The sequence below is a fragment of the Balaenoptera ricei genome, chromosome 4 (assembly GCF_028023285.1).
Source record: "Balaenoptera ricei isolate mBalRic1 chromosome 4, mBalRic1.hap2, whole genome shotgun sequence".
NCBI lineage: Eukaryota > Metazoa > Chordata > Mammalia > Artiodactyla > Balaenopteridae > Balaenoptera > Balaenoptera ricei.
The window spans coordinates 127,709,640-127,730,663 of NC_082642.1; positions in this window are offsets into that span (position 1 = coordinate 127,709,640).

The following is a 21,024-nucleotide window of genomic DNA, read 5'->3' on the forward strand; positions in this document are numbered from 1 at the left end:
ATTTTCTTTTTGACGGGAGTTAATGCATTATTATAGTCGTTCAACAATCTACTCATCCAGCCACCCACCCACCCACTTATTCAGCCATAATTTTTGTAGAACTCCCTTTGTAGCAGACACTGAGATTTGCCCTGGTGATACCAATTATGAATAACATATGTTCTTTTCACTGGAGAGGTCACAGGTAGCAGAGATGTGTGACACACAAGTGAATAATTTGAAAACAATGTGATAATTATTATAACTATATTATGTACACAGTACTTTGCCCAGTTCTCTTACTTTTTTTTATGCCTATAAAGCTTTATACAAAATTAGGTGCTCTTGATGTCAGACATTAATTGGACACCCTGGAAGACTAGGGCATATTAGATAATTTAAAGGCAATAAAATACAATGTTTGGTTTATGTTTATTAAAATGGGTATTAACATTTGGGAACAAACAAATCAAAGTTAATTGTCTTGCTCCACACCCTTGTAAGTGTTCATAAGATAATGCTTTACTTTCTAAGGCCATCATAATGAGAGAGAGTAAGAGAAGATTAGTCCCAATGAAGGAAAGAGGTTGAAAAAATTTGATAGTAAAATGTATATTAAAAAGGAAATGCAAGTGAATATAGATGAACTCTATCAGTAACAAGAAAATGATAGCTTCCTAGCTTAATTTACTTTGGCAAACACTTGCATGTATGCAATGGGAATATAATCTAAACACCTTATTATAATATGTATCTCTTTGCTGCAGCTTGCTTTACCATACGAATAGATACATAATGCTTGCAGGAATAACTTGTGGTTAAATGTGTTTTGTTAGCTGTTCCCAAGAAAACCGAAGGGAGAAATACATTTGCCAAAGTACTTAGAATATGATTTCTTAAAAAAAACCCTCAAATTGAGGAGACCTACATTGATCATTTACATTACTAATTTAATATCAGCATCATATGTGGTGAAAGCAAATTAAATGGTTTCTTCAGCAAAAAATAAATAAATAATAAAATCTTTAGTCAAATTATTTTTGTCAAATGTATCATGTCACATTAGAAAGAAGTTAATAAGATACTTATGCAAATTGAGAGATCATATGATTATGATCCCTAGTCATATTGATAATACAGTTAAAATTATATTGTGATCTTTGTATTATTTAAGATGGAAAAGACTTGATGAAAACAATTCTACTTCATTACTCATTAGGAAAATGCATCCTAATAAAACTATACAAAGATAATTTTTTTATACAAAATTTTGAGATTTTGGATTTCCTAGTGCTTTGAAAATACAATTTTTTGAGGTAAATATTCATGTAAAATTCAACTACACAGAAATATTAATTCACTTACCAGGATAGTGACAGCCTTTCAGAGTAACACATTGCATTTCTTTCATTGTTTCCCTGCCACCAAACCCACCCCATTCTTGTCAGGGTGGTCAGACATCTATGGATCTCTACTGACTTCTACACTCATGGAGTCACTTCTCTATGGACCATATTCTCAAGCTCTGCTTTTTGACAGTCAGTTTACGTGCATTGTACATGGTAATAAACATCTGCCTTCAGCAATTACAGTTACCTTATCAGTGACAGGAGGAAAATGAAATACTTTGATGAGACATTTTGTCCAATGTGTATAGTTCATTGCCTGGAAGCATTTCAGTTTTCATGTTGCATTATAAAAACTTAGATGCTACATACTGGAAAAATATTACATAGTAACAATAATTTAACTTTGTAAACCAACTAAATTAGTTGAAACAGAGTTTCTCAAGCTAGAGTCCATGCACAGCTTGGGAATTATGATATTGATATTACTTGCAGTGGTGTATATTTTATAGGTTTATTTGATAATGATTTGTATGTTTGACTTTACTTACCAGTTGTGTGAGAGTACATATACACAATTAAACTAGATAAACTCATTATATCTAATACTATATGTCTAATTTTTGTATTATATTATTATAAGAATAAAATATTCTAGGTGTTCAAAGTAATCTATGAATTTCAGGTTTTGAATTAAAAAAGGCTTCAAACACTCAAAAGTTCCCTTTATATCAAAACCAGGTTCTCATTTAGTTTTTATTCTCAAAATTTAATTCCTTAGCATGTTTTAACAAGAATAAACTATCTTAAATTCATGCACACTTTAGATATTTGGTTTCAGAATCATTTTATTTCTCTCACAATTTTTAAGTTAAGGTGTTATTTCTTAAACACAGTTTTGGGTTCACAGCAAAATTGAAAGGAAGGTACATATATGCCCTGTATATATATATATTCATATACCCCCTGCCTCCACACATACATAGCCTCCTCCCTTTATCAACATCTCCCACCAGAGAGGTATATTTGTTGAATTGATGAACCTATGTTGACATGTCATAATCACCCAAAGTCCGTAGTTTACATCAGTGTTCACTCTTGGTGTTGTACAGTCTATGGGTTTGGAAAAATGTACTCACAATTTTTTGAGTCAGGAAGTCAGATAAGGCTTGGCTGGAAAGTTTGTGTCTAAGTTATGTGTCATAAACTGCAGTGCCTGGGAGTGAAAGATCCATTTCCATGATAGTATTTTCCCTCATTTATATTTAGTGCTTTGGTGGGCATGGTTCGAAGGTTGGACTCAACAGAGCACTTTTCCATTTCAGTGCCATCTCCAAGTCTCTCCATTTTGTCTTATACACGACAGATTAGGGTTCCAAGATACCACTGAAGAAGCTTCCAGTCCTTTCAAAGTCTAGCCCCAAACTGACACTGTGTCTCTTTTATCACACTATTGAACGTAACAGTTACATGTGGTCCAAATTCAAAGAGGGGAAGAAGGTCACTTTTTTCTGTGGAAAAAAAATGGCAAAGAATTTGTGGCTCTCTTTATCTAAGTAGGAAATAGCAAGAGACTCATTTCAAGCTATAAGCTTTAGCAGAAATTCCGTTGAATAAAATAAGGTGAAATGTGCATGCTATAAAATCTAAATACAGTTAAGAGAATTTATTAGGTTTTATGATTTGAGACCACTGTATTATCCAGAAAAGTTAAACTCATTTATTAGCTTTTTGCCTCTTTTATTTCAACATAAACAAGAATGTCATTGAAAAGATTTACCCCATCGGTGTTTGTTAGAGATTGCATTCATGTACCTGGCCACATATAAATGGTTATGAATAGTTACACAAACTAGCAATATATAGCTGGTGCATTTTGGATCATTATAAGTATATATAAATATAAAATCGTTAAAAATATCTCCGAATATGTCAAAGTCTTGGTGGTTCAAAACAATTATAAAATTGTAGATTCTGAAGCTCAAAGGAACCTTAGAGGAATTTAGGCATTATCTTATAGCTAAAGAATAACAGACTAAAACTTAATCTACTATTTTCCCAAAGATGTAGATACTAAATATAGAACATTTTGTTACTCCTCAAAGACAATGAGCTGATTATTTTAAAATTATTAAAGTCATTCATATATGACAATAATTAACTGAACAACATTATGTACCAGGCACTTGGATGTGTACTCTACCTACATTATCTTATTTAATCCTTATGCCCTAAAAGATATACATTATTTTCTTCTTTTCTAGATGACATTTTGAAATTACTAAGATTAATTTAAAGTTGCTGCTGGGAAATAATTTCTCTGTTTAAACAAGGGACAATCCGGTTCCTTACCATGAAAGAAAATGTTTCATTTGTACCAGAGGGAAATGTAAAAAATGAAAACCTGACAATATTTTGCAACTATTTTTCTATTTTTTAACCTGGAAAGACGTTTTTAAAACAACAAATAACAATAACAAAAAAGGGAAAAGCCAATTAAATCATCAAGGAAATAGTGGGTAGATTCTACTGCCATGTATTGAAAATCTTATAGATGGCAGAGACCAGAAAAAATATAATTAAAAAAAATTAAAAACAAATCAAAACAACTTTAAGTAAACACAATAAATGTAAAGAACAGAAGAAAACCCCAAATGTTGACTATACCATCCCTACCCCCAACTCTTCCCTTCCCACCACATACAAATACTAAAGCTTAGAGACTATAGTGACACTTAGTAACAGGGCCTTTAGGTGATGTATTAATGTCTATACAGTTAAGCAGAGCAAAAATATATTTTGAATCCAGTTTTATTTAACGCTATATCAATTATTCTTTGAAATTAGAGTACAATGTTTCTCTAACATGTAGTTCTCCTTCTTTATGTCTATTCCATTCTTTGAGTTATAAGTATTCATTCAGTTCCAATAAATGTCTGCATTCTAGAAGTCCTACATTATTCAGTTATTTTTCTTCCCTAAAGTTTCCATTTTATTACTTTTTTTCACTAGTAAAGAAAGACTTGCTAAGAGACAGAGGAGGTGGAAAGAGGAAGAGATAATAAGCATCATCGTCATCATAAAATATAACAGCCTTAAGTTTACTCACCAAGTCTTGACATTTAATCTTTCCAGAGATTATTGTGAGTCTATATATGTGTGTGATGTTGTACGTACTGCTCAATAATCTTTTTTTTTTTTACTTAGTATATCATAGCTGTCTTTACAAGTCCTGAAGATTTAACTATTATCTATATCTATCACACACCCTTGCCTTTGTTTCTTTTGTCTCTTAATTAATTGAAAAAGTTATTTATATATGAAGGCTTTATCTTGTCATCCATCTTATCTCTCACAATTATTGTTATTCAGTTTGTAATTTTCATCTTTAATTTTACTTCATGGTATTTAAAATTTTATGAACAAAACTTTCAATTTTCATATAATAAAGTACATCAGCTTTTTCCTTTATGATATATATCTTTGGTGCCATTTCCTCAGCTACTCAATATGTAATAAAGGTGATAAGTAGTCTTAAAATGAAATTTGGTGCACATGAGTGTACCGCATAAGGATTTAGTGCTTCCAGTTAGGTGTAAACTTAGGGAGCAATTATTAATTACACTTTTTTTTTTTTGGTTTGTGGATTGATCCTGAAGTGATAGCGATAAACTTGCAACTTGACCTTTCTTTTCTTTTCCCTTCCCTTTCTTCCTTCCACAAATATTTACTGATTACTTTCTACATACTAAACATGTATAACATCAGAAGATAAATGAGATGTAGCCCTCACTTTAATGCATATAAAATATTAAGTTGGTATTACATCATCACTCTTTTTCTTGATGGCACTGAATGGCAGTTTTAAGCTATGTGCTTCCACTGAATATATTGGGTCCTGAGTGACTGTTCTGGAATAAACTGTAGATGACATCAGCTTTTTTTTCTTTTTCAGTCCACATCTGCCCCTGACTAAGTATTGGATTCTTTGCTAGACTTTTAACCTTCATATATCTACTTACATACTTGAAAAATAAAGGGATTCTTAATTTTTTAGGTAACTACAACCAGCAAAACTTGTAATGCTGAAATTAGTATGAGAGACACATGTATACTAGCCATTAGGGCATACTTTATTAGATTGAAATCCAAATACAATTTCTGTCTCTCTATTGACCACTCAGTCCTTACCATATAATCTTTTTTTTTTTTAATTAATTAATTTATTTATTTTTGGCTATGTTGGGTCTTCGTTTCTGTGTGAGGGCTTCCTCTAGTTGTGGCAAGCGGGGGTCACTCTTCATCGCGGTGCGCGGGCCTCTCACTATCGCGGCCTCTCTTGTTGTGGAGCACAGGCTCCAGACGTGCAGGCTCAGTAGTTGAGGCTCATGGGCCTAGTTGCTCTGCGGCATGTGGGATCTTCCCAGACCAGGGCTCGAACCCGTGTCCCCTGCATTAGCAGGTAGATTCTCAACCACTGCGCCACGAGGGAAGCCCACCATATAATCTTATTAAGAGTCCTCTTAGTCCAAAATTGTCTCAAAATACTGGAACTTCCTTTGACAATAGTGTTAGTCCAGTATCTAATTTCCAAATGGAGAGAGTAAAGTTTTATCGACAAATTTGGTCCTGATTTTTACATGCTTTCGTATTTATGTTGCTGTCATCTTCTGCTGTTGAAAACAGGTCACTCATAACCTCAGACTCCCTCTTGCTCCTCTTCATCCTTGCTCAGGTCTCTGGGATCCCAAAGTTTGAAGTCTTCTTAATTTATACACTCATGCTCAGCCTGTATTCCCAAACCACAAATTCAATGACAGTACATAGGGACATTGAAGTGTTTCCACCTCAGCAACATGTGGGCTGGAACTAGCTCTTCCCTATAAGCCTCTAATCTTAGAATAGTGTCTAAAGTCAATACAGACAATCTTCTTTCTTGGTATGATCCATTTTGGAATTTTTTGACTCTTTCTTGCTAACACTCATAGGTTGGAACTATCGCAACTCATCAGTTTGCAGTAACGATATTAAAGTTTAACAAGGAAATGATCCTAATAATTCCTTGGAGATAGCTTCTCGGACCCTATGAAAATTGGCTCATACCCATCTCAGTAAACAGCTCTGCATAGGATGGATTGTAACTGCTAACTTTACAAGAAGTCCTGGTACTTCTTTCCCTCGGGAATGCTATGACAACCACTAACCTTATCTTTGCAAAATTAAAAGTTGCTTTTCAGAGAATTATAAAAGAAAATTCTAGGGAAGTTTCATCCACATAAACAAAGGCACATCTGGAAGCATCTTTTGGAAAAAAAAAAAAAGATTTTATTCTCTTTGGGACTCCAGCTACATATAGAATGTAGAATTATTTCTTAGTATTTCACATGATCTCAGAAACTCATATATGAAGTTTGCTTCTTCAGATACAATGATTTTGTATTAATTAATAGATGGAAAATAAAATCATTCTTCTGTTTGTGTAAATTTTACTCTTTATTAGCACAAAATTCTATAACTCACAAGTATAATTAAAATTTGTGATTAAATTCTTCTTTGAAGTTAGTACATAAAAGAACTGAAAAATCTACTTGATTGGAAGTATGCATATCATATTGTTCCTACTTTAAATTTTATACTGTATCATTATGTACTCATATTTTCATAGTTCAAATTTATTCTTACCTGTGATCACAATCTCTATCAACCCCGGTGATTCTCAGCCTCACATCAGTTGAGCACCCAGGCATAATTGTACAATTAAACATTTTATGTGAGTTATTAAGCCATGATTTCCCAACTCCAGATATATCTTTCTCTACTCTGCTTTGTCATGCTGACACTGGAGCCTACAAATGACATTTCTTGTCAGTGGGCTTCCTATTAGGGTCTGCCAGTAGAGGGCAGGGAGTGAGATTGGAAGGCTGAAAGAGTGACAGGAAACTTGCTTCTCCCTTGTGTCTTCTGTTCCTGCTCTCATTACCTAAAAAAAAAAACCCTTCTCTCTGCCGGCAGTAGTTTGTCTCAGTGTCCAGCTTCTCTCCACTCTCACAGAGCTAGTCTCCTGGCACTCCGCAGAGGCACCAGCAGCAGATCTACAGTACTGCCACCTAGAGGCCTCAGTCCCAGCTCTGTGAGCCACTGCCAGAGACAGTCATGCAGCACCCCTTCTTGGAAGTCTGATTTCTAACCCTAGAGGGTCGCTTCTTCAATCTTCCCAGTTCAGATAACACAACCTCAACTCGTTTGTTCTCCCAGACCTATGGGAAATAGATGCTTTTTGCAGTTACTAACTGTAAATTCAGTCTTCCTTTCTGGTCTTTTTCAGCTTTCCATCCCCTGCTTAACAAATTCCTATGATTATATTCTCTTAATTGGACTATCAGTTGTGGTTTCTTCCCCCTCACTGAATCCTGACCAAGGTCTGAAATAAAAGACCTTTAACTGTAAATTTCATTAATATCTATCTTCACCACCACAGTGAGAACCAAACTTTTGTAACCCTGCATTGCAAGGAGTAGCAAAGTTATATGGTTAGCCATAAATTAGTCCTGAGACTCTTTTATAAAACCTCCCATATAAATGAATTAGTCATGAAGAGGAAACATTCTTGGAGAGCTTTAACTTTTTCTGTTTAAGTTGGTTATCTGCTCTCTTAATTTCTCCTCTCTTCCTTGACAAGTGTTATTTAATTATTTCAGGAATGGCAATAGCTTTTATATTAATATTTCATCTAGAAAACTAAAACTTTTCAGTTAACTGAGTCCTAATTTGTGATTTTTAAGATTTCATTATTAGGGATTACTTACAAAAATAGAATAAAGTCTATCTTATCAATTTAAAAAGTGTTCTTTTCCCCATTTTAAGATAAGGAAAGGCAATAGTCCTGTTAAATTTTAAAAGGCTTAAGTCAATCAGTTATTCTAGGGGAGCCTGGGATTTTCCTGATTATACTTACTTACACTTCATGCAAACTATAAGTTGGATTAGAAATAAATCAACAATTCCAATCAAGGTTTTTCTGTTTTATAACAAGAAGAAATTACTGAGTGTGAATTGTGAGGTTCAGTAGTAATCACTTGCTAATTTTGAGGCAGTAAGCCCTGCCTTAATTGTTTCAAAAAAATTTAGTACCTGACTTGCATTTTTTTACTGTGATAGATAATAAAGATGAAAAAATAAAGAACACTTTTTGCCACTAAGAAGTTTAAAATACAGTCAGAAGGACAAAAATAAAAATATATAAATGCAAAAAAGGTGGCAATATTATAGTAACAATAGTAACTGTTACTGAGAACTGAATAAAATTGAGACAGTGGATAAGAAGTGGTGGCAGATGAAGCAAAATAACTGAAATAGGACATATGGTGAGATAGTCATTGTGTTATTTTTCACCCATAAACATTTCCAAGGAAGGATGGCTGAGAGGTATTAGAGGTGATAAAGAAGAAAAACATGAAAACTAATTGAGGAGAGAATTGTGAGATATGAGGGATGGTGAACAGTGTTAAACTGATGGGAAAGAGTCCATTAAAATGAAAAGTGAACTAAGACCAATGGGAGCATGTTTTGAAAGTTAATTAATCCTATAACATCTCAAGTTGAGATAGTTCCCAATATATGAAAACACCTGGTGTGAATTTTGGTATGTTTAAACCAGAAAATTTAAAATTAATGTGGTGCACAGAAATAAAATATCTAGAGAGATATGTAAATTTTTGGAAAACAATTGACCAATGAGAAGTTTTTCTTTAGTTTTTGTAGCAAAATGTGAAGATAAGTAGGAACACATAGATTATGGATATAAATTGCCAATGTAGATATATTAGCTGAAAAAATTGTTTTCTATTATGGCTAATTTTTTTTTTCTAGGCAGTCTATGTTAACATACATATAAACAGTTGTTGTGGAAATTCAAAAAGAAAATGTTGAGCTCAAATATCCAATTATACGTCTAAATTTCTAAACTTACACTTTCTACAATTCAAAATATAGGATTTGATGAGACATAGTGAGCACATATAAACACAAATTTTTTATATGTATATGCATATATATAAATATACATAACACATTTGTATGTAAGATATATATATACACGTATAAAAATTTTATATAAATATGTATATATATAGTTTGCATATATATACACACATAAAATAAACTTTAAGATAACATCAAAACAAATAGAGACAAAAAATGAATAACAGGGTAGTAAAAAGAAGCACCAGAAAATCCACGTAAATTGTTTCTGCAAATAAACATAAAACTTATTTCAGATATTCCTAACTGCCAAAGTATAAAAAAATTCTGATTATTTAACATAAAATGTACAAGTCAATTAAAGGACCTATAAATATATCTTTAAAAGTACTTATTCTACTTTTGTGCAGATAAAACAATTAAATTTTTATTTTTCTTTATTAAATTCTATTGTCAAACATACAGTAAGAAAATGAAAAACTAGAGTAATTTTATAGAAATGATAAAACACTATTATTACCATTTTAAGTTTTAACTCTCAATAAACTTTTAAGAATATCAAATTGTATTTTGGGAATGCAGGGAAACTGGCATATTATATTCCAGGCATGTAAATTTCTGATGCCCTGAGTTGATATAGTTATAATGTATGAAACTTAGAGAAATAAGGGGAAAGCATGTCACTTATACAATTTTAATGTAAAGTTTTTATCTGAGCTTAGGGGTGTTAGTAGGTAATATAGCATTCCAAACAGATGATTGAAAAGTAAAAGTATATACTTTACACATTAGTCACAAGGTTGACCAAGTTATTATTTTTCTATACAATTAAAGTTTCAAATACTATTCAGAATGAAAATGAATATACTCTAATTACATAAAACAAAGTGTGAAATCTTAAAAGCTTAGTGTTGAACAGATAGAACAACTCCCTCTGCCCCAGTACAAATCGTATGTGTCCACTTATATAGAGTTCCCAAAACAAACAATACTAAATCCTACTATTTAGAAATAGTAATACGGTTGCCAATTAAGAAAACAACAAACAATTATATTCATAAAGCTGGGAAAGTGGCTACTTTAGGGTGGGGAGAAGGGATTGTCATTGGCAAGAATATTAAGAGTCCACTGGGGTCTTGGGAATGTGCTGTTTCCAACAAATGCAATAGATAATAGCAATGTTATAATTATTTTTAATAAATGTTTGCATTATCTTTTGTATATTATGAGATATTAATAATGAAAAAATTAATTTTTAATTGTATTCTCTGCACAAAAGTGGAACATAAGTGTCTCAAAGCAAAGCGAAGGCTTTTCTATGTAAGTCTTTTAAGATCCACTCAAGTTTTGGAACGTATACTCACCTGAAACTTCAAACATCTCCTTCAGAAAGTATAGAGGAGAGTACATCTACTGTGCTTCAAACTGGCATCTCATGCAAATCCTTAGGTAGAACTGCTAAAACTAATTTCAATATGATGTTAATGTAATTAAAATTTTTGTACAAAAGTCAATGTATACATTTAAAATTTACAGTTAACAATGATTATTAAATAAAATGCTTCAGAGTATCAGCAAAAGCAGTGGTGTATTTCAGCAGTTCCGTTATTGTTTCTTTACTTGGTACTTTTCGAATAACAACAACAAAAATCAATTTAAACCAACCATAGAATTCAACAGTAAGACCATATCAAAATAGATGAGTTTTTCCTGATCTTCTCTTTCACCCAAAAATGTTGAAAAATGAGGACGAAGTTTGTCTAAATTCTGCAGCTGTGTCCTTGGGCATAGACCTATATACTTTTTGTCATTTAATAGTGAAAATTCTCTTAAGAATTCATGTGACCCACTTAATCTATCGAGATGTTGTTACAGGAAAAGTTTCTGAGAAAGCAATGAAAGCTTTGACTTTCTATATCAACGCAATGTATTCTCTGGTCCATAAGCGGTTACAATCTAAGAAGCCACAATAATAATAATAATAGTAATAATAAAGGCCAAAGAATACTGTGAAGGGTTTAAAATGTTCTAATAGACTTCTCCATCAGGTGAAACTGAGCATAGCAAAAGTCAATTATGAAAGCGCTGCAGCTAGAACTGCCTATTTCTCGCAAAGTTATTGGAGACTCAGACATGCAGTTTATTGAATAAAGTCAGCATAGTGATTTGAATGAATACAGATTATTTGCAGCTCTTCACTGTGTGCATGTGAGTGTGCGTATGCACATACTCACATACTATATTTCAGGGCTTCAGATAAACATTAATATTGAATTGATTTTTTATTTCCCAATGCCTAAACTTTTGTCCCAAGTATAACATTTATTTATATGAAAAAGAAATAGTGATTGATTTAGTTTCTTTTGTGAAATTTGAATGCTGTTTTTGCCAAGTTGCACTAGATAAAGGAAATCTTTATTATTTATTTATCCTTAAATCAGATCTAGTTTATTGTTTGATAACATTGAAATACCGATATTTTCTTTAGAAAATTCCTGTTTTTCCAATATTTTAAAATCCCTAGTTTCTATTCTTATTTTATTAGAGGAAAAATAAATCATTTAATAACAAGTTCATAGCTCTTAAGATGTCACTATTTTAATCACTTGACTTTTAAATTCACTTATACTTATTATATGTTTTGCATTTTATTTGATAGTTTATGTTGTTTAATAAAATAAAAGTGTTACATAGATGCTTCTAGTTACTTTCATTCAGCATTTTAAAGAAAAAAAAAAACATTTGCACTTCCTTCCATCCATTTAAACCTTATATTTCTCTTTTATATGTCCTCATTTGACAAATATTGAAATTACCAGTAGGTCTTGCCTTTGTTATTTAACATATTGCTAATCACACTTAAAGTTGTCAATGAGCATTAGTAATTGTTATTTGGAGGGCTTTCTCATAAATTACTACTGAAATAAATATTCTTCAAATTCTATTGCAATATATAAATCCTATTTATGTGCTCATAAATAAGATTGTACTGGTTCTGCATCATTGTATTTAGATTCATGCATTTTTGTTAGTGCTTAGTATTAAAATAGTATTCAAGAAAATATATTAATAAATAGATATTCACATTCTAAGTATGATATTTCCTAATATCTGGAAAAATAAGCCATCAGTGGATAGCAGGGGAAATGCAATGATATAGAAATAATCTTATTTTTCTTATTCTAGAATATTCCAATATTATAAAAATATTAACACAACCATTTATTTTTTATATTTAAGTATTTTATATTTAAATATTTAAACACTGTATTTTATAAATATTGTTTTGGGGAACAATATCACATAATGGTTAGGTCATTCTCTCAGTGGTAAGGATCTGACTTCTACTCAGGTTTAAACGTTCTTGGAATTTGACCTTGGGGAAGTGACCCAAACTTACTGAGCTCCATGTTTTCTCCTCAGAGATGTATTTCCTGAACAACCATTCAGATAAACACCCTCAATCTTATTCTAGTTTATTACTACTCTTTCACCTTGCTTTATTTTTCTTCTTAGTAGTTATCACTATCAAACACTTTAGTATATACTTGTAACTTTGTTTATTGTCTCTCTCTGCCACTAGAGTGTAAGTTCCATGAGGACACAGACTTCTTCTGTATCCCAGGGCCAATCACACTGGCCAAAGCACAGAAATCACTCATTAATTATTTAGTAAAGGAATGAATGAATGCATGAATTAATAAATGTGCTAAAAAGGGGTTTTGAGAAATAATTTTTCCCTGTTCTTAACTAGAAAGTACACCTGCAACCAAATCCACAATGGTTGATAATTTCCTATTTGTAGAGCTTGAAGAAATGCCTCTAGAGATAACACATTGCTTTTGAATGGTATTGTTACACATTTTAGCTAATATGACCTTCTCACACAGGCTGTGGGCTGGAAAGTAATTACAGTATGCTTTTTACTTTGTAGAAACTGATGCTCAGAAAGGTACAATAGATGTGTGTGTAAGTGTATAGATAGATAGATGTAGACATAAGGATATAGATATTCAGGAAGACTTGGGCCCAGAAGGGAGCACTAGGACTCTTCAATCCTAGCATACATGCCTCTCTCCTTAAATTATCTTTTAAACAAAATTTTCATTTTCTTTCTACATCACTTAATTTGTGAAAATAGAAACATTAGATAAATTTTGCCAGGCAGCAGCTGATCATGCAGGAGGGGCATCATCTTAATTACACCACTGGTCTGACTAGTGGAGACCAGTAGTGGCTAGAGTCATATGAGCAGTTGGTTATAACATTTTCCCAGGCCATCTGTGTACAAATGAGAGTGGTGATGCCAGGACCAGGCAATCAAAGTTCTGCAAGTAATAACACTTTGGATTGATCTTGTGGGTAGAGTTATTTGCGGAATATGCAAATTTAAAAGTCCTTAATTAGCATTCTCATTCTCAAATTCTTCCTCTAACCCTTCAGCATCATTGTTCCATCTTGAATATTCACATGCAATTCTTTCAATATATGTATTTGTTTTTCAAAAAGAACTCCTGGAAGAAAATTATATTTAGTGTTCTTAATCATGGAAGGTTTTTTTTTGTTTTTTTTTGTTTTTTTGTTTTTTTTTTTATTGCAGGAATGAATGACACCAACAGGGCAAACACTCAAAGGCAACTGCTTTCAAACAGCATGCCACAGGATGTAGGGTGAACACATTTGATAATGAAAGATTTTGTAATTTACAAATCATCTTTTAAATTGATAATCTCTAGGAGGTTTTCTATTATTGCTCCTCTTCACCCCATTTCCTAGTTTTATTACTTTAACAATTAACCTTATTTTGTTGAATTTAAAGGAAAGAAAAGCAGTCTGCCAGTTTCTACTGCTTCTGTTATTATGGGAAGGGGAGGTCAGATTTTGAAATATTTGGCTCCTGCACAACAAGAATAGAGATTTGTCCTGGCTAGGTTCTTAAAGGTACTGTCCAGAAACCTAAAAATTATGATAAAATTATAACTTTATTAGAATAAATTTATGACCAATGTTAGTCAAATGTTAAATAGAGACAAAAATAGGAATGGAAGATATTGTAAAAGAGAGATTATAAGCAGTAATATTGAACCTGCAGGCAATTAAATATATTGAATATAATCTCATAATAATTAGAATCATAAATATTAAAGGAGTTATTTAAAATTTTGATTTACATTTCAAAGTTCAAATTAATTTTTAGTGGAAAGACTAGCATATCACACTCTTCTATACCAGCTATAGCATGAAATTTCATTTCTGCAGTAAGCCAAGAAAACTTTTTTTCAAGCCATGAAAGAGGCATTTAGCAAAGAGCACTGACTGAAAGAAACAAAGAAATTAAGCTATTTTAGTAGCGAAATTGCTTGCAAGTGAAATTATCTGTAAATTCTTTGCAAAATTTATACCATTTCTCCTTTCAGTTTTAATCATTAAATATAATCAGGCAAATATTTAATATCAGTAGCTTTCAGAGATGTAACAGCCTATTTATAAATGCCATCTTTCATCCAAAATAAACTTCTATATCCCTCTGTAACTTCTGCCTAATGTGTATCCATTCCCTCTTCACAGTTTTTTCTGTTATTATCAAGTGTTTGTAATCAGTCACCATCAGAATCTGATGCATTTCTCCCCCCTTTTTTTTCTCTTTTAGTACAACTAATTCAGCCTTACTCCATGGATCCTCATGTCAAAAGGTACTTTTTCATAAATTTTGTTACTAAAGCAATGTGATACTTTGTAAAGTTAATAATAACTGTGTTCTGATTTTTAAGCAACGTACTTTTCTTATACTGCATCATCTGTAGATTACTCTTCAGAAGGTAATAGTTTAATGTGACACTTTGACACAGATTTGAGGAACATATTTTAAGCTATTCTTGGTTGCTTCTCTATATTAAAATAATTATATTCCTCCTTATTCAAATCTGTCATTGTACACCACAAATATTCTCTCTCTCTTATAACTTTGTTCGATGAAAATAGGTTCCATAAAAGTCTTTATTTTCTACGTTTGGAGGATTTTAGCATAATTTTGCGAGTTTATTTTAGGATTTGTGGCTTATAATAAAAAATTAAATTTCAAGCAATGATGAGCATAATCTTATATAAAAAGAAGTCACATACTATCCTATGCAAGGATATTCTATACTCTGCCAGGATATATGCAAGCTACAGCCTTGACTTTCTAGGTATTGTTTTACTTGGAAATATTCTCAGCCTACCATCTCTCCCTCAAAGTCAACCACACTAAGGAAATTTATTACCAAACTCTAGTCTCAGGCTTCATTCTGTCTTCATTTTGTCATACTGAATATGCTAGTCAACATTCTTAATCATCTCATTTGAATTGTAGAGAAAAGAATCACCAGCAGCAAACATTTCTTAGTTCTCATACTTTTCTTTATTTGACAAATCTGTGACAGTGTATAAGAAAGTTTGAATCCCTATTCAAGAGGATTACCTATAGAATCTGCAACTGAATGTTGCTGGCCTTGGAAAAATAGATTAGGAACAAACAGGAACTAGTGAGCATGGATATATCATAAACCTGTTACCAAATATCACTAAGGAACCCCAGTTTTATACATGAATGACATATACTGTCAATAGCATTGTCCACCATAGAACAGGTTCCATAAGCTCTTTAGAGGTTTGTTTTTCAAAATCTTCCTAATTAAAAACTGTGACATTAAGGCTTATATCCAACGATCTTACCAGAGTGTCTCAAAGAAGGCACAGGTGACAAATATTTGCTGTATGCAAGTTGTTGATTGCATCAAAAAATACATTCAAAACATTGCCTCCTTTTTCTTTTTTTCTCTGTGTAATAGTATTTGGTTTGATTTATTTATAGAATTAATTATTTTCTATACTTTTGTTTAGATTTCTAGTTGATTCTGTTGGTTTAAATTCATTTGCAGATTCTTGGGGGAATCTTACTTTGCATCTCTCTGTTATTCATAAGTAATATTTAATTTATTATCATCATTTAAGATTATACTTAAAATATTTTATATTGAGCCACTTTACTTATAATTTGAAGTCAAAATGGTTTTACTTATACAAAGAAAAACTTAGGAACAGTGACTGAAAATTGTTTGCTGATCTTACTGTAAAATTTTCTGTAAACACTAACACATATCAATGATGAATGACATTGTAAAGAGTTAATTTCTATTAAAGCTAGTAAGTTTTCTCTGACGCTAGTCAGCTAGGTAGTGTTTTATTATTCAAAGACTTACCAAACATCTGCCTCATTTATACCACTATGAAAGGCCTGATTAGTATAATTAGAGTAACCCTAATATCTTATAAATTAAAAATTTTAAATTTCCGTAATGATACATTAAAATAAAAACTGAAATAGATTTGTTAGATACCTACAGATACAGATGTAGAATTATAATGATATAAATTATTGCACTTTATAATGTGAGAGATGCTAACATTTCCTTACATAAGTGTTAAATTATAGATTTTGACAATTAAACATTATGTATGCTACTTGGAATGAATAAGTTACACATTAATTCTGTTTGAGTCTATAAGCGGGGAGAAATTGCACTCATGAAAAGAATATAAGTAGTGCAGCAAGATCCATTATAATTGATAATGTTATGCTTTTCTCTAGTTAAGATGTTTTATTTATAAATATATATGTATATAAATAAACTCCAGGTAGTTTCAAACTTGAAAAACTGAATTAAATTTATGTATTCACGTTAAATTAATAATGAATACATTTCAATATACTACGCACAGTGTGTATTTTTTGGTCAAAATTTGTTCCATATACTACCAACATCAAAAACACTTTACCTCTTCTTCAAAAGGCAAATTCCTAGAAAATTTCCCAGTAATAATGAACAAAATCTATATATAAGGGTCCAGGGATGTACATTTCAGTAGCTTCCTAGATTAATTTTCCTTGTATGTTAAAGTTTGAAACTTACTGCCCTAGTTTATTCCTGTGTTCTTTATATTCTTTCAATTTTGCACATATATGTACTAGCATAGAAATAGTTGGGTTTGATTTGCATAAAAGCAATTTAAATTATGATTGCATTCATTAATCAAAAATAATTAGAACAGTTAGTACGTATTAGGTGTCTAGCTGAACTCAGTGCTCTACATACATTATTTTAAATGCCCATACAAACTTGAAAAGATTAAGGGGTTAATACACAAAGCCCAGAAATATGTGGTGACCCCCAAGTCAAAGCCAGATATACTAATGAATGTGGTATTTACCAAATCCATAAAATAGAACAAAATGTTCACGTCCTCTCTTCCCATATCACACTATAGCTCTCTCTCAATTTCAGTCTTTTTTCAGAGTTTTGATAATGCCAGATTTTCAATATAACCCTCACAGCTTCTCGTCTCAATTATAACTTTTAATTTTGCTACATAAAACACCAGCACACCAGACACGAAGATGATATTAGACATGCACAGTATCATGAAAGACAGGAAGAAAGAAGGAGAAAGTGTTAAGAGTAACCTTACTCTGCAGTACATCCCTATGATATTTATCTTCAAGCCCAGGGGGAGCTCCACAGCAAAGATTTCCCATCAGATGATTCCAACATTCAGCAGGAATAACCCAGTTCTATTAACCCCACCATACTTATTCATTGGCTGGGAGCATCTGTGAGAGACTTTGGCCTTACCATGAATATTGTAGTGAACCTAAAGGTGCAACAGAAAGTGGGAGGCTGTATGCCAACTTACGCACCTAAGAGCAGGTTCTCTTGATGAGAGAAGGATTTGTGGTGCACCTCCATGACCTGCACAGGCAGTGCTTTGGAAAACTCTTTCCTACACTACACTCTGGCCTAACCAAGGGTATGGGCAAAATACTGTTTCCTTTGCACTTCCAAAACCTGCTAAATATCAGGGAGAGAGATGACAAATATGTGTTTATTGTCAGATACATATTTATTTATAGAAAGAAAATTTGAAATAAAAATATCCTCATCACTTAAGGTAGATTTTATTTTTTAGATTCAGAGTGTTTTTTCCTTACTTAAAAAAAAAAAAAAAAAGTATCCACCAAAGATTACAGCTCCTTAAGATCATGCACAGGGCAACACCAATACAAAGGGGCCTGATGACCGCAACACGAATGATAGGACACTCTGTTACTGAAAAACCCATGGGCATGCTGCAGCTAAGCAGTTTTATAGCCTGTAGCTAGCACTACCTTAAGGGAGTGAGGCAGAAAGCCTCATACCTCATGAGAACCTGGGGGGAGAGAGGAGTGCCCTCCCAGAGGAGATAGAGAGGCAAATGGGAAATGACCCGATAGGCGCTCCCCACAAGCCTCCCATGCTCTCATCTCAGGAGCAACACAGCCATTCTAAGGCAGATTTTATTTTAAAACCACATGGTGGAGAAACTAAAATTCAAGAGATACTATCAGAAAATAGAAGAAAATGTGACAAAGTATTGGGAAAAAAAGGAAAAAGGGAATCTGAAAATATATCTTATGAAGGAGATAGTTCAATTTCTCATCCTGTTATACATTTGAAAGTGGAGGATGGATTTTAAAAGAACCTTAATTATTGAAATTATTGATATATTCTACAACAGTAATGGACAGAATAAGGTGTATTGGTCACCTCTATAGAAGAATCATTACTACTTAAAAGAATACAAATGTTACCAGTGTAGTTACACTGTTTGGTATCTGAATTGAGTTTCCAATGATCATAACCAATGCTGAAACAATGTTCATTTTATGAACAAAACTAGAGACATGGATAAAATTATATTATTGGATAATTTTAGTTTTTCATCAACCAGCAGTTTCTAGAACCATGACCGATAGCCCAAACTACTGCTGATTTCTTCCTTTGTTACTGGCTCATTTTATGTTTGACGTATTCAGAAAATACGTTTTGTAACACAGGAATGAAACCATTATGCTGTTACTCTGAACATAATAACAAACTAAAATTTTTGAACACCAGTAATTTTCAAATTCTCTTAGTATAACACAACATCTCATACCTCAAATATTTAATCTGAAATTTAACTGTGCATGTAAGAAAACCTACATATATATGTTATTCTCAAAAAAATGGATTTGCCTTTTTTGAAATTCATAGGTCTGCAGGTAATATTATAAATGCTAATTGCAAAAATAATTTCTTAAGTAGGCTTTAAAATTATTCAGCTGAGGTAACCTAGGCAAAAAATAAATTCTATGGAGAATTAAAATTGAAGTAACTTAAAACTATAAAATATACAAATTTATAAAAATGTAAATATTCACTTAGCATGCCATGGGCACTTCCCTGGCAGTCTAGTGGTTAAGTTTCCATGCTCCCAATGCAGGCGGCATGGGTTCGATCCTTGGTCGGAGAACTAATAACTAAGGTCCAACATGCCACACGGCATGGCCAAAAAAAAAAAAAAAAAAAAAAAAAAGTGGACCAGTTAGCATGCTATGGCATATAGAAACGGTACAAGCAGCGACCCTTATTATGTGCTTTGTTTGTTAAGTCTCTCCAGAAATAAGATGCATTTTAACTAAAATAAATAAATAAATAAATTCTATTTTTGTAGAAGCATCAACAGGGATGTCATTCTGTAAATCTTCTTCCTTTTTGTATTAGAGTTAATAAGTCAGAACTATGCTCTTGGACTGGAATATGTTTTTTAATATAGTAGTCATATGTATAATGAAACAGATATAGTATACCAACATGATCTGAATACTTACATCTTTAACATTAATTTTACATCTACCTAAACAATAAAAAATATTACATTTTGGATACTTTAAAAGATAATGAAGAACACTGTCTATTTCTCTTGGTTCAAAATGGCCTGAAATTTCCAGGAGGGAGGAAGAAGAGACAGAAGCAATGGATTTGGTGTTTATATTAGTTTGATAACGTTTACCTAACTGGTAGCTCTACAAGAGTATCTCTTATCAAGTTTCTCTCTCTAGGCCTGGCAAGAAGGAGTATATTAATCAGGGTTCTCTAGAGAAACCGAACCAATAGGAGATATAGATAGATAGGGAGAGAGAGAGAGAGATTGATTTCTGAAGGGAGAGGATACGAAAATAGACAGATTGGTTGAATGTTGTTTGAATACCTGTTAGAATTCCACATTTTCACATTTCCCCTGTTCAGCCTGCTCCCTTAACCACACTGGCCAGATAGAGAAAATATCTTCTCTGATTTAGCTTAAGCAGGCAGCCTTCCTATGTGGTGAGAGAACAGGGGAGGGCAGGCGTCATGTAAAAGCAATTTATTAAAAGTCAAAATGCAGTTGTGACTGCATTTCAACTTTCAACTTTCATGTCCCACTCTGGATCTCCAGAACTCTGACAGCTAAGCTTGCACCCCCCAGGCCGGGGCATATCCTCATACTCTCTTAACTTATTGCTAAACTTTATTGATAAGGGCACAGAAATACACTAAATAGTAAGCCATAACAAGAGAGGACTTTTGGAGTGGGGATATTTTAACAGTGTGGAATAAGTTATTTCAGATAATATTTTGAACTACAGAGCAGGTAATTTTGGAGGGAGTCATTTTCTTCTGTGCATTGGTTTATCTATTTATTAACTTAAAAAGCACTTATCTCTCACCTATTACTGCAGATGTAATTATCCCTGCCTTTAAACTTGGAACCTAATAATTATAATGCACTGCAATGAAGAATCAAATAGAATTTTGTGTTAAATGCAGTTGGAGCACAG